This window comes from Dryobates pubescens, chromosome 15 (genome assembly GCF_014839835.1).
Source record: "Dryobates pubescens isolate bDryPub1 chromosome 15, bDryPub1.pri, whole genome shotgun sequence".
NCBI lineage: Eukaryota > Metazoa > Chordata > Aves > Piciformes > Picidae > Dryobates > Dryobates pubescens.
The window spans coordinates 2,276,466-2,288,976 of record NC_071626.1 but is presented as its reverse complement, the minus strand read 5'-3'; positions in this window follow the sequence as shown (position 1 = coordinate 2,288,976).

Below are 12,511 nucleotides of genomic sequence, written 5' to 3'. Positions count from 1 at the left end.
ATGAATGCACTCTTGTTGAAGTGAATTCCAGCATGGATCTCATATGACAGGACTGAGAGGAAGGTTGTTTATTCTATAGACCAAAGTAGCATTTCTCTTACTAAAAGGATAACATTGTCCATTTATCTTGGGGGAACTGATCTGCTGTGTCTCCTTGGTTAAGCTTCAGGGCCAGATCTTTCGGCCCTGACTCATCTTGCCAACTATTTCTTGGTATGAAGAGTCCTCCATGAAGTTCAGATCGGATTGGGGTGGGGGGAAAGAGAGAAGGAGCAGCTTTTGTCCTCAGCCTCTGCTCTGAGCAGCCCTGAGCAGTGTCATAGACGTGGAATCTAAGTAAACTCACTGGAGGCATTCCTGTGTGACCTGAGCTCGATTCTGTGGTCCTGCTCTGGCAAAGGGGTCGGACTTGAAGGTCTCCAGAGGTCCCTTCCAACTCCTAACATCCTGGGATCCTGTAAAACCATCTAGGCAACAAGATTCTTACTTTGGAGATGAGGTTGTGGAGTCTCCTTCTCTGGAGGCTTTCAAAAGCCACCCAGATGTGTTCCTGTGCAACCTGCCCTAGGCAAACCTGAGGCAGCAGAGGGGTTGGACTGGATGATCCCCAGAGGTCCCTTCCCACCCTTTTCATTCCTTGACTCCATGATTCTATGAAAGCTTCTCCACTCCTTATTTAACATGGCAGTGCCTACCAAAGGCTGACTACCCAGGGAGGCTCTGGAGTCTCCTTCTCTGGAGGCTTTCAGAACCTGCCTGGATGCATTCCTGTGTGACCTGCCCTAGGTGATCCTGATTTGGCAGCAGGGTTGGTCTGGATGATCTCTGGAGGTCCCTTCCAGTGCCTCCCATTCTGTGATTCTGGGATACCTCTGCAGCCAGCATTAACCTTGGAGGAGCAGGTTGCTGCTACCCTCTGCACCAAGCCCACAGAGGCAAGGGTCACTTCAGGTATTTGCAGCACTTCAGCCCCAGCTGTAAGCTGTGATTTGTTGGTTCTGGAGCTCTCAACTGCAGCTCTTTGCATTTTTGGCTAACAGGCAACTTGCTGTGTTGGAAATCCACCTGGAAAGTTCTGACTCTGCAGCCACATGGTGATGTCTGCAACCAGCCTGTGAGGGGTCTGGAGCACAGCCCTGGGAGGAGAGGCTGAGGGAGCTGGGGTTGCTTAGCCTGGAGAAGAGGAGGCTCAGGGGAGACCTTCCTGCTCTCTCCAACTCCCTGAAGGGAGGTTGTAGCCAGGTGGGGATTGGTCTCTTCTCCCAGGCACCCAGCACCAGAACAAGAGGACACAGTCTCAAGCTGTGCCAGGGGAGGTTCAGGCTGGATGTTGGGAAGAAATTTCTTCATAGAAAGAGAGATTGGCCACTGGGATGTGCTGCCCAGGGAGGTGTTAGAATCACCATCCCTGGAGGTGTTTGGGAAGAGCCTGGATGAGGCACTTGGTGCCATGGTTTAGCTGATCAGATGGTGTGGGGTGAGCTGCTGGACTCGATCTCGAAGGTCTTTTCCAGCCTGGTTAATTCTGTTCTCTTCTATTCTAACCATAATTCTATGCCTGGATGCTGCTAGCAAGCTTCCCTCCCTTCCCTGCTGCATTTTTAATGCCTGAGCTAACTAAGATATTTCTTTTTCCCAATTGCTTTCAACCATGTAAAATATTTATGCTGTCACAGAAGTCTTAAGGTCACGAAGAAACTGCTCCTAATAGGAGCTGGAGCCAGGGTTTGTGGTTCTTCACTTTTTCCTGCTGCATGACTCACCCCTCTCAGCTCCTCAGAAGTGGATGTTTTTCAGGAGGTCTGCCTTCCCCACTGAAAGGACTCTTTGCTTAGATACAATCACAACAAAACACATCCAGGACATTGCATGGAGGAAACTGAAATGAAAGCGACAGTGTGGAAGCTGACTCCTGCCTGATTAGTTTTAGGCATTCAGTGTTGTGATCTGCCAGAGAATCAATCACTGAATCCTAGAATGGGCTGGAAGGGACCTCCAAAGGTCACCCAGTCCAACCCCCCTGCAGTCAGCAGGGACATCCTCCACTAGACCAGGTTGCCCAGAGCCCTGCCTAGCTTCAGCTTGAATATCTCCAGGGATGGGACCTCAGCCAGCTCCCTGGGCAACCTGTTCCAGTGCTCCACCACCCTCCTGGCAAAAACCTTGTTCCTAACATCCAATCTAAATCTACTCCTCTCTAGTTTGAAGCCACTGCCCCTGGTCCTGTCACTGCAGGCCTTTGCAAACAGTCTCTCTCCATCCTTCTTGTAGCCCCCTTCAGTTACAGGAAGGTTGTTATTAGGTCTCCCCAGAGCCTTCTCCAGGCTGGACACCCCCAGCTCCCTCAGCCTGGCCTCACAGCAGAGGTGCTCCAACCCTCTGGTCATTTTTGTGGCCCTCTCCATCAGGTCCATGTCCTTCCCTTTCCAGGCAAAAAGCAGCAAATGCATTCAAAATGCATTCAAGACTTGGGCTGGGAAGTTGCTTTCTAAAAGAGCTGAGGCCAGAAGCCTCTCCACACTTACAACTGGGAGCATCTGTGCAGAGGCCACTGTTTGCTCTGCTGTGCTGGTTTGGAGGGGAATCATAGAACCATTGAATTGTTTTGGTTGGAAAAGACCTCTAAGATCACTGAGTCCAACCATCAGCCTCAGATCAGCCAGCAGCTGGGAAGGTATTTGCCAGGCTATAAACAGCTTCTAAATGTTAGGCTCTGGATGGTTTTTATTTCATAATGGAAGTCAGGGTAGAAACATTTCAGTTGCTAGAAAACATCCTTGGATTTTGAAACTCTCCAGTCTTAGCTCAGGAAGGACAAAGAACTACTGGAGAGAGTCCAGCACAGGGCCACTGAGATGCTGAGGGGACTGGAAGAGCTCCCATGTGAGGGAAGGCTGAGAGAGCTGGGGCTGGGTAGCCTGGAGGAGAGGAGGCTGAGGGGGATCTGACCAGTGTTACAAATATCTAAGGGGTGGATGTCAGGAAGATGTGGCCAGACTCTGCTCAGTGACAGGACAGGAGGTGATGAGCATAAACCCTAACACAAGAAGTTCCATCTAAGCATGAGAAGAAACTTCTTTACTTTGAGGGTGGCAGAGCACTGGAGCAGGCTGCCCACAGAAGTGGTGGAGTCTCCATCTCTGGACACCTTCAGGGCCCATCAGGATGTGTTCCTGTGTGACCTGCCCTAGGTGATCCTGCTCTGGCAGGGGGGTTGGGCTCAGTGATGTTCAGAGGTTTCTTCCAGCTCTTACCATCCTGTGATCCTGGGAAGAGACAGCTCACAGCAGAGCTTTTTCCCAGTGGCACTGCTCTTTTTTAATGAATGGTGTGTGTGATGCAACCTGTCAGGTCAGTGAACCCCAGCCTGCTGAAATGTTTATGCTGCTGGAACCAAAGGACTTGATGTCCACAGGTGACCTCAGGGAGCTGAGCACTGCAGCAAACGGTAGGATGAGAGGGAATGGACTGAAACTGGATGAGGGGAGACAGAGACTGGAGATTAGGAAGAACTCCTTTCCAGTGAGGGTGGGGAGACACTGGCACAGGCTGCCCAGGGAGGCTGTGGATGCCTCCTCCCTGGAGGTGCTCAAGGCCAGGCTGCATGAAGCAACCTGGGCTGGTGTGGGCTGTCCCTGCCCACAGCAGGGGGGGTTGGAACTGGATGGTCTTTCAGATCCTTGCCAACCCAAACTGCTCTTGAATCTGTGCATGCAACACAGCCAGCCCTGCAAATGAAGCAGATGAAGCAGGTCTGACTGTGCTTCCTTCCTTGCCTTGTAGGCTGTACAATATTTATGACTGAGCTTCCTAAATGAAAATCTGAGCAGCTTCTGTGCTCATTCAAGCTGCACAGTCCTCTTCTGGGTGATTCATTCATTGAGTCAGGCAGCCATGCATGCAGTCATTCATAAGTAATGCCATGCTTCCCTTCAGCATGCAGCACTGATTTACCTCCTCACTGCCTTCCAGTGTTTGTTCAGCAAACAAGACAAGCCAGGGAGCTGCTATTTCAAGCTTTAAAGACACAGTGTCCTCTAACTGCATCCATACAGGCTGCTGTGTCCATCACCTAGCACCACTGTCAGTGAGAAATGCCTGCAGCCCACAGTAACCCATCCCAAATATTCTGTCTTTGCATTGAAGGGCATGGAGGGGCTGGGGCAGGTGCAGAGAAGGGCAGCAAAGCTGGAGGAGGGTCTGGGGATCTTGTGATGAGGAGCAGCTGAGGAAACTGGGGGTGTTTAGTGTGGAGAAGGGGAGGCTGAGGGGAGACCTCATTGCTCTCTGCAGCTCCCTGAAAAGAGGTTGGAGTGAGGTGGGGGTTGGGCTCTTCTCTCTAGTCTCAGGTGATAGGAAGAGAGGAAATGGCCTGAAAGTGTGCCAGGGGAGGGTTAGGTTGGAGAGGAGGAAAAATGTCTTTGCTGCAAGAGTGGTCAGGGACTGGCACAGGCTGCCCAGGGAGGTGGTGGAGTCCCCATCCCTGGAGGTGTTGAAGAAATGTGTGGCCATGGCACTTGAGGCCATGGTTTGGTGGCCATGGTGGGGTTGGGTTGCTGGTTGAGACTCAAAGATCTCAGAGGGGGTTTTTTTTCCAGTCCCCAAAACTCTGTGGTTCTATGACATCCATGAGAAGAATCTTGTACTTAGAAACCAGACTTCAGCCACTTTCACACTCCTGCCTTGCCACAAGGAGCCTTATAAAAAGACATCAGTTATAACACTGCAGAATCACAGAGTGCCAGACTGGAAGGGACCCCAAGGCTCACCTGGTCCAACCTTTCTAGGTAATGGTAGAGTTGCAATGAGCTGGCCCAGCACCCTGGCAAGCTGAGTCTTAAAACTAACCAATGCAGGGAGCTCCAGAGGTCCTGGAAGAGCATTGATAACTCACCCTGACTTCCTACAGTAAAAATCTGGAGCAGCGGGGGTTGGTTTGCTGTTATCAGTAAATTTTTGCTATCTTCAGCAACTCCTGAGAAATAGAAACCCATAGAAAGCCACACACCAAGGAAGAGATTCTGACCTGTGCATGTTTAAGGAACATGAGCCAGCAGTGTGCCCAGGGGGCCAAGAAGGCCAGTGGCATCCTGGCCTGCATCAGGACTAGCGTGGCCAGCAGGAGCAGGGAGGTCATTCTGCCCTGTGCTCAGCACTGCTTAGGCCACACCTTGAGTCCTGTGTCCAGTTCTGGGCCCCTCAGTTTAAGAAGGACATTGAGACTTTTGAAGGTGTCCAGAGAAGGGCAACAAAGCTGGGGAGGGGTCTGGAGCACAGCCCTGGGAGGAGAGGCTGAGGGAGCTGGGGTTGCTTAGCCTGCAGAAGAGGAGGCTCAGGGAGGTTCAGGCTGGATGTTAGGAAGCAATTCTTCCCATCAAGAGAGATTGGCCTTTGGGATGTGCTGCCCAGGGAGGTGGTGGAGTCACCATCCCTGGAAGTGTTTAAGTAGAGCCTGGATGAGGCCCTTGGTGCCATGGTTGAGTTGATCAGAGGGTGTTGGCTGACAGGCTGGACCTGATGATCTCAAAGTTCTTTTCCAACCTGGTGAGTTCTGTGTTCTGTATAAAGAATGAAGATCTGGCCAGAGCTGCTTGAGTCTTGCAAAATCCCTGCACAGGGACTTCCCTGAGCTTCACACAAATAAAAGTGAGGCACCAGGCTAAAGTAATCATTTCAGTCCCCTCCCCACTCCCAGAGTTAAAAATGCATTTTAAAGACTCAGGGGTAAACTCAGAAAGACTTTTATGCTTGCAGGGCTAAGATGATCCTCCTTAAGTTTGCTTTTGTGTGAATATTTATAGCAGACAGCAGCTCTGCTTTTCCTGTGTTTCCCCATCTCTTTGCCAGCTGCTGTGAGAAACTTGGTTGTGTTTCTAAAAGATGATTTTAGCAGGAGCAGCCTCTTGTTCCTTCTGGGTTTTTCTTTCAGCCTGGGTGAGCAGAGGATGTACTTTGGTCCTGTGGCTCTGAAGACATTTCCATCCTTACATATTGTTTGTCTAGTGATGGGGAAAGCCATTCTCTTCCAAAGAAGTAGCAGAGTGTTACTATAAGGGGCAATGGATTGAACCTGGAAGAGGGGAGATTTAGACTGGAAGAAATTCTTCCCAGTGAGGGTGGTGAGACGCTGGAACAGGTTGCCCAGGAAGGTTGTGGTTACAAGGGCTTGGAGTGACAGGATGAGAGGGGAAGGATTGAACCTGGAAGAGAGGAGATTTAGACTGGAGATTAGGAAGCAATTACTTAATGTGAGGGTGGTGAGATGCTGGCACAGGTTGCCCAGGGTGGTTGTGGATGTTCCCTCCCTGGAAGTGTTTAAAGCCAGGCTGGATGAGGCTCTGAGCAACCTGGGCTGGTGGAGGTGTCCCTGCCCGTGGCAGGGGGTTGGAACTGGATGAGCTTTACATTCCCTTCCAACCCAAACCATTCTATGATTCTGTGATAAGTGGCAGGGATTATGATGGTAAAATTCAGCAAATTATTGCAGGATTTAGCCAGCACAGGTCAGCTTTGCTCACAGTTGCATATCAAAGTGAGAAGGAGCACTGGCTGCATGCATTCCTGTGTGACCTGCCCTAGGTGACCCTGCTTTGGCAGGGGGGTTGGTCTCAATGACCTCCAGAGGTCCCTTCCAACCCCTAGCATTCTGTAATGCTGCAGACAGGGGCAGCTGTGGGGTTACTGAGGGGGGAACTCGACATTGAAGGTCAGGAGCTGAACACCCAGCCTTGACAGATGTGTTCCAAACTGCCCTGTTGGCTCACGCCTTGGAGCAGCGATCACAACTGAGGGAAAACAAAAGAGAAGGTCAAGATACTGAAAGTTACAGTGCCAATAACTCATGCTCTGTGGGAAGCTAACCAGCCATTTGAAGCAGAACCTGGTTTATTTTCTCTCTTCCCTGTCACCATGCAAATGTCTGCCAGTGCTGGAGAGCCACAATTCCCAACACAGATTATTCCCAACATGAGAAATTGCCCCAATTATGTTCCAAGTGCCTTATGAATAGGAGCCATCAACATTTGTCCATTGTGATCTGCAGGCAGCCAAGCCACACCAAGCCACACTCATTTATTTTGATGCCTTTTAATGGGAGGCTCAAGCCCAAAGGATTTTGAATTGGGGGGGTGGGGAGGTTCTTGTGGGGTGGCAGAATCAGCAGGATCAATACCATTCAAGAGAGTGTGGCCAGCAGGTCAAGGGAGGTTCTCCTCCCCCTCTGCTCTGCCCTAGGCAGACCAAATCTGGAGTGTTGTGACCAGTGTTGGGCTCCCCAGTTCAAGAGGGACAGGGAACTGATGAATAGAGTCCAAAGGATGCTGGGAGGATGCTGAAGGGACTGCAGCATCTGTGTGAGGAGGGAAGGCTGAGAGCCCTGGGGCTGTTCAGCCTGGAGAAAAGAAGGCTGAGAGGGGATCTGAGCAATGGTTGCAAATAACTTAAGGGTGAGTGTCAAGAAGCAGGGGCCAGGCTCTTTGCAGTGGTGTCCTGTGACAGGACAAGAGGCAGTGGCTGCAAACTGGAACCCAGGAGGTTCCACCTCAACAGGAGGAGAAACTTCTTTGGTGTGAGGCTGCTGGAGCCCTGGAGCAGGCTGCCCAGAGAGGCTGTGGAGTCTCCTTCTGTGGAGACTGTCATGTCTGGTCTGGATGAATTCCTGTGTGACCTGCCCTAGGTGATCCTGCTCTGGCAGGGGAATTGGACTTGATCTCCAGAGGTGCCTTCCAACCCCTCCCATTCAATGATTGTATGAGAGGCCAGTGGCTTGCTCCCATGCTTTCACAGGCACTTTAAGCCAGCAGAAAGCAGCAGCATTGCCAAAAGAGGCTCTCCCCTGCCCTGCCTTGCTCTCTGCTTGATTATTCCAGCTCCTGTATTCCCTGTGCCCAGGAAGTTCCACCTCAGCAGGAGGAGAAACTTTGCTGTGAGGGTGCTGGAGCCCTGGAGCAGGCTGCCCAGAGAGGCTGTGGAGTCTCCTTCTCTGGAGACTTTCAACACCCATCTGGATGTGTTCCTGTGTGGTTTGCCCCAGGTGATCCTGCTTTGACAGGGGGGTTGGACTGGATGATCTCCAGAGGTCCCTTCCAACCCCTGCCACCCTGTGACTCTGTGACTAGTGACAACATTTTAGGCTTTTGGTATTTATGAGGAAAAAAGGACTGTTTGGGGGCAGGCACTGGCACACTCTGACCTCTATTTTCTTTTCAGGTCTCTGGGAAGAAAAGGCTTGGGGAAACAGCTGCAATTTCAATGCCACCATTTTCCAGGAGGCTTTCTCCTAGCTGAGTCCTTTTCCTAAAGGTGGGCTGGGACAAGGATGTTGAAGCTGAGTTGGACAAAGGAGAAGGGGGAAATAAAGAAGAAGAATTAAAAAAATAAGGGGGGAGGAGGGAAAGAGGAAAAAAGGGGAGAAAAAAAAAGCTGAAGAACAAAGAATGTACTTTACCTCATAATGACAGTACCTGAATACTTCCTTCAGTTTGCCATGAGGAACCAGGGTGCTGAAGCAGGAGGGAAGACAGCAATGGGCAAGATGTCAGAGAGGGGCTGAAGACTTTCAATCCTATGAAGGGGAAAGGCTTTAAGCTGGAAGAGGGAAGAATTAGGCTGGAGATTAGGGAGGAATTCTTTCCACTCAGGGTGGGGAGGCAGGCTGAGGGATTTGGGGATGTTCAGCCTGAAGAAGGCTCTGGGGAGACCTTACAGCAGCCTTCCACTACCTGAAGGGGGCTACAGAAGAGCTGGGGAGGGACTTTTCACAAGGGCTTGCAGTGACAGGATGAGAGGGAAAGGAGAGAGAGGAGATTCAGACTGAAGATTAGGAAGCAATTATTTAATGTTGGAATGGTGAGATGCTGGAGCAGGTTGCCCAGGGAGGCTGTGGATGTGCCCTCCCTGGAGGTGTTCAAAGCCAGGCTGGATGAGACCTTGAGCAAGCTGAGCTGGTGGGAGCTGTCCCTGCCCTCAGCAGGGGCTTGGAGCTGGATGATCTTTAAATTCCCTTCCAACTCAACCCATTCTGTGACTCTATGATTCTAATGAATATTTATGCTCCCATACAGTGACAACATTATTTCAGGGGCTGGATAAATAACCCAGGGCATTTCCAGCTTAATGCCTCTCCAGTCATCCAAGCCCCTTCTGAAATTGGATGAGCACCATGCTGCCAAGGGCTCCCCGCGTTCCCTTTGAAAATCAGCCCCCAGTCAAAGGTCTCCAACAAGTTGCAGACCAAGCTGCTCCCTGTACCACAGCTCTCCACTGGAGAGAACTGGCCAATGTTTTGCTTTTCCTGTCTGCAAGCACTTTTGATTAAAATTTACTCAGGGCCCTCTTGGTCATTTGGAGAAGGCACTGGGTTTCTAAATCCTGTAGCACTCTGCCTGCCACACAAGCTGCTGTTTGATCAGTGGCCCATGCCTAAACAGTGATGTTAACCTAAAGCCCCTGTGTTCTTTTCTCTTCATGCATGAGTCTTGCTCCCAGAGCTTTATGCAGAGGAGCTGAAAAGAGGATTTCCAGGGCGGGGGGGGGAGGAAAAAAAAGAAGAAGAAAAATCAAAAGCAAACCTTCCAGAGGCAAACAAACCCTGCCTTTAATACCAGAGCTGTCATTATAAAAGGATAAAGCTAACAAACCCAGGAGTATTTCACACAGCTTCCAGTCAGAATGCTTCCAGTGAGGCCAGATGAAGCCTTGGGAGGCATGGTGCATGTGTTCAGTGTTGCAGTTAGCCTCTGATGGATGATTAGCTCAGTGTTGCATGTAATGGAGGTACCCAAGTGGTCTTCATTTGCAGTCATTAGTTGCATCCTAAGCCATAACATAGAATCATAGAATGGTTTGGGCTGGAAGGGATCTTGGAGATCATCCAGTTCCAACCCCCCTGCCATGGGCAGGGACACCTCCCACCAGCCCAGGTTGCTGAAGGCATCATCCAGCCTGGCCTTGAATACTTCCAGGGCTGGGACATCCACAGCTTCCATGGGCAACCTGTGCCAGTGTCTCACCACTCTGACATTAAATAATTTCTTCCTAATCTCCAGTCTAAATCTCCTCTCTTCCAGGTTCAGTCCTTTCCCTCTCATCCTATCACTCCAAGCCCTCATAAAATGCCCCTCCCCAGCTCTTCTGTAGCCCCCTTCAGGTGCTGCAAGGCTGCTCTAAGGTCTCCCCGGAGCCTTCTTCAGGCTGAACATCCCCCAGTCCCTCAGGCTGTCCCCATAGGGAAGGTTCTCCAGGCCTCTGATCATCTTTGTGGCCTCCTCTGGACCCGCTCCAACAGTTCCATGTCCTGCTTGTGTTGGTGGCACCAGAACAGGACGTGGCTAAATGCACATCAAACATCAGATAATACTCTTAAAAGACAATCTGATCTACCAGACAAGACACAGGACAGGGATCCAGAAGAACTGGATTCTGCTCCTGGCTGACTCCAAGGTATCTAGCTTTACAATCTGTGCCTCAGCCACTCAATTAGTGATGCAAGAGAACCACTTTCCCTGAACAATCCCTTTTGTAATGCATACCAATCTTGCAATACCTTTAGGGTGTTACCTGCCTTTGCACATCAGAGAGTGGCAATGGAATGTCTTTGTTTCAGGAGTGATTAGCTGAGTGCCAGTGCCTCTTTACTGGTCCCCTGGGCATGAATGACTAAGCCATTGATGTACCCAGAGGTGCATATTGCAGTGCAATTGGCCTCTGTGCTCTCTATCCCTTCCTTGCCTAGGGACCTGCACCCTTGGGTCAGCAAAGCCTTCTCGTCCTGCAGTGGTTGTAAGGGCCTCCTGCAGAAGCCATGAGTCAGTGTTCAAGGCATGGAGAGCTCACAGAGGGACAAAATGCACTCACCTGGATGAAAACACAGATCCTGAACCTCATGGCAAACATTCTCTATTTTAACCCAAATTCCCAAAGCAAACAGCTGGGAGCAGCTTGTTGCATTGTGGTCCTGCTGCCAAAACCCCCACGATCAACAGCCTCAAAGTCACAGAACCACAGAATGCAGCAGGTTGGAAGAAACCCTCAAAGGTCATCTCCTCCAACCCCCCTGCAGTCAGCAGGGACACCCCCAACTAGAGCAGGTTGCTCAGAGCCACATCGAGTTTGCCCTTGGATGTCTCCAGGGATGGGGCCTTAAGCACCTCACTGGGCAGCCTGTCCCAGTGTCGCACAGGGATTGCTGAGATCCCTTTCTCACAGCTCAAAGGTTGTGACACACTCCTGCCTCACTTTCATCTGCTGATAGCAGTCACAGAAAGTTCTCCATCACTCCCTTGTAGGATGCTCACAGATTGCTTTGTCCTGGCTCTCCTCTGAGCTGAAAGAGGAACACTGCCAGCTCTGAGGGAAAGGAGGATTCAGTTTTAAAGATAGTGAAGGTTTGCTGCCAAAGCTGCTGTTTCAACTGCATCTCTCCTCCTGCTCTCTTCCTCTCTTTAGTCCTCTTTCTTTATCACCTAAACTAAATTTCTCTCGTGTTTTTTGACCCTACTTAGAATCATAGGATCACAGAACAGTTTGGGTTGGAAGAGACCTCTGAGATCACCCAGTCCAACCATCAGCCTGTGACCACCATGGATAGTAAACTATGTCCCCAAGTGCCATGGCCACACATTTCTTGAACACCTCCAGGGATGGGGACTCCACCACCTCCCTGGGCAGCCTGTGCCAGTCCCTGACCACTCTTGCAGCAAAGAAATTGTTCCTCATCTCCAGCCTAACCCTCCCCTGGCACAGTTCAGGCCATTTCCTCTCCTTCTATCACCTGAGACTAGGGAGCAGAGCCCAGCCCCCACCTCACTGCAGCCTCCTCTCAGGGAGCTGTAGAGAGCAATGAGGTCTCCCCTCAGCCTCCTCTTCTCCAGGCTGAACACCCCCAGCTCCCTCAGCTGCTCCTCCCCAGCCCTGTTCTCCAGACCCTTCCCCAGCTTCATTGCCCTGCTCTGGACACTCTCCAGCCCCTCAGCGTCCTTGGAGTGAGGGGCCCAGACCTGAAGCCCTGTTCGAGGTGTATGTCTCATTCATTTCCAGGCAGCCTCCTGCCATTAATCAAACCACAGCACCAGGGAATATCATCAACTTCCCACATGTTTTTTAACAAATACTGATGATTTTTCCCTCTGCCCACTGTATTCCACAGGGTGGAGCTCCTTTAAAGCATCCTACAAGCAAATCCATTATCCACCCTCAAACTTCCCCTTTTCTGCCCATGAAAAACATTCCACCACTTCCACCCTTCCATTCGTCTCACCACCAGCTCCAGCCTGCAACAGAGAACCATGCCAGGAACAAAGGCTCTTCCCTCCCACTCATACAGACCAGCAGCTCCTTCTGGCCCCTCTCTGGTCCCCTGACCAGCAGAAAGAGTTGTGTGGCAGCACAGAGAACAGTTGGGAAGCTGATGTGGGTAAAAATCACTGCATTTTGATCCATTAGCTGTTTTCTGCATCAGTGCTTGTGCAGGGCTGGAGTAGGTGGTGAAGGGAGGGGGCACAGGGAATACAGG